The sequence below is a fragment of the Fonticula alba genome, assembly GCF_000388065.1.
Source record: "Fonticula alba strain ATCC 38817 unplaced genomic scaffold supercont2.4, whole genome shotgun sequence".
In the NCBI taxonomy this organism is placed as follows: domain Eukaryota; order Rotosphaerida; family Fonticulaceae; genus Fonticula; species Fonticula alba.
Window position 1 is genome coordinate 166,934 of NW_009242974.1, and position 2,660 is coordinate 169,593.

Below are 2,660 nucleotides of genomic sequence, written 5' to 3' on the forward strand. Positions count from 1 at the left end.
CGCGTTCCATCCCGGATTGCGGGCCAGGCCGCGAAGCCGGGCCCAGCGGGTTACAGGCACTGGCCGCCCGCCGCCGTGAGGAGACCCCGGCCCAGCCTCCCGCCCGGTCGGATTTACGTCCCCCCTCCCCTCGCTCGCCGGCCCCAGAGACACACCGACCGTGAGCCGCCCCATAACTTGGGGCGCGGCCCCTCCCTCCACACGGTCCGAGGCCGACAGGCACACTCGGGAATAATATCCGCCCCCGGGGAAGACCGGGCGGGGGTCGTGCGCACATATATGCACACACTCACACAGGAATACATGACCACAACACGCAACCGCACAAGCCTGCAGGCCGCGCACGGCCAGAGGCCGGCAGGGGAGAGTGTGCCCCCTGAAAAGGAGATCATCCACCCACCAGGCTCCTGCAGGCCCGGCCCGGCCCGGCGCGCAAGACCACCAGAGGCGCCTATGCCGGCCGAGGGGCCCCGGGGAGGGGGGGGGGGGGGGAGGCGGCGGCATGCCCGCCCACACCCCGGCGCGGCGCTCGCCACCACAGGGCAGACGAGAGACAGAGAGAGAGGCCCGAGGCAGGGCGCCCGGCGGAGCGTCCCCCCAAGCCCCCGGGAGTTCTCTCTATCCGAGCGGATTTCCACCCGGGGGTTCCTTCATTCCGACAGAGGCCCCGGCCCCGGCGGAGGGGAGGCCCCGGAGGCCGGTGAACGCTCGCTCGCACAAGCCCAAACGGATCAGACACCGATGCCGGGCGGGCGGGCCAGCGCCGGCGGGCGCACTCGCGGCCGGCACCGAGCCGCCCGCCTCCCGTTGCTCTCGGCCGGAGCCCCCGGTCCAAGCGTGCCCCAAGAAGAAACACCCCTTCCTCGGAAGGACCATACCGCGCCCGAGGGAGTCAGGGGGCGGGGGCGCTTGCCCGGTGGGGGCGGGGAGGGGGGCATACGGGGAGGAGCGGTGCGAACCGCCGATACATTCCACCTGCCTGCCCGTGCGCAGCTGAGGGGGCGGGCGGGGCGGGGGGCTCATCGCGAACGACCACACCCGCGCGCCGGAGACCGAGGGGCCGGCCCGGCGCTTGGGGAAGGGCGCACCAGCCCCGCACACGGGCCACCACATCCACCAAAATGCCCCACCCCGAGCAGGACGACCCCCGGCGCGCGCGGGCACACGGACCAACGAGCACCATAACCATCACGAAAGGCAGGCACCGTTCCGGCGAACCGGCGGCAACGGGTCGTGTCCCCCCCTCCCCCCCCCGAGAAACCGCCCCTCTCGCGGCCCCCGAAGAAGCGGGGAGAAAAGAAAGTCCCCGGCTGGCACTTGCATGTCGGGGCGGAGGCATTTTTACTTCACGTAACACCAAACTTGCCCCCAAACCGCCGGTAAAATGTCCCCCGCCCCCCCCCCCGGCCCCACATCTGCACCTCAAGGGCTCTCTCAATTATGAATTAAATGCGTAATAAATATTGATTAATGTGTTATCTCGGGCGGGCACCGAAGGGCGGATCCTCCGCAAGGTTGACGGGAGATGGAGCGCCGACGGTGTGGCCGAAGGCAGAACACCGTTGTCCGATCACATGTCCAATGAAGTCACTTTTACGCCGTAGCATGGCCCCTTTTCAAGCGCGACTTTTTCGTCCCAAAAGTGCACCCACTTCCGGCCGAACGGTGCCCCCGTTCGTGGGGCATATCGCCTCTCGCTTGGGTGTTTGTCGCCCCCTCATGAGGGGCGGGCGGCGGCGCGAGGCACGGTCTCCTCCCGCGGCCAGTGGCCGCCCTCCACCGGCAGATGGAGCACGGTGCCTCTCGTTGCTGGTGTCCCGCCGCCCGTTCCTGGGTGGTGTGCCCCCTGTCAAGAGGCGCCCGGCTATGCCGAGAGCAGCGGCGTCGGTCGTAAAATGGGCTCTCTCCCGCCGCCCGTCCGTTCGCCACCAGGCGCAGGATGTCCTGCCAACCCAAGCCCCCCCCCGCCAGGCGAGGGTGGAGAAGGCCGGGCGCGCGAGAGAGAGAGAGAACCCGCGGGGGGCTGCCCTCGTCGCCGGGGGGACACGGGCCCACGCCACGCCCTGGCGCCCGGACGGGGGGAGGGCACAAGGGGCCGTGTTTTTGGCCCCGGCGCGGGGGTGCGGGAGAAGCCCATCTCTCGAAGCGCTTGCGGTTCCGCCGCATGTGATGCCACCGAGCATGCACCCCCGTCCAGGCCGCGTCCTGCCGGAATTTGGCGCGCCGTCCGCCCGGGCCCGACTCTTGGATCGGGGCGGAAGAGTGTGGGGGGGAGGGCCGTACCACCCCCCCCCCCCCCCCCCCACACCCCGGCGCCCTGGTCACCGGCCCCGCATTTCCAGCTGCCAGCTTCCCCGGCCCCTTGTGTGTGTGCGCGCGTGTGTGTGTGTGCCTGTGGGTGTCCCGGGCGTGTGCGTGGGGTTCGCCCGCCTGGGGTCCGTTCGCTGCTGCCACTCTCGCGCGGCGCCCACGCACGTGCCCGCGCGCGCGCGCACACGCACGCGCCCACCCACCGCAGAGAGGGAGGCGCCCGGCCCACGGCGCGCCCGGCCCGCACGCTTGAAGAGCCGGAACCCCGGCAGCCGGGCTATCATTGCCCCGGCCTCTCTCTTTTGGTTGTTGTTTTTCCCTACACTCCTTTGAGATTTATTCCTGTCACA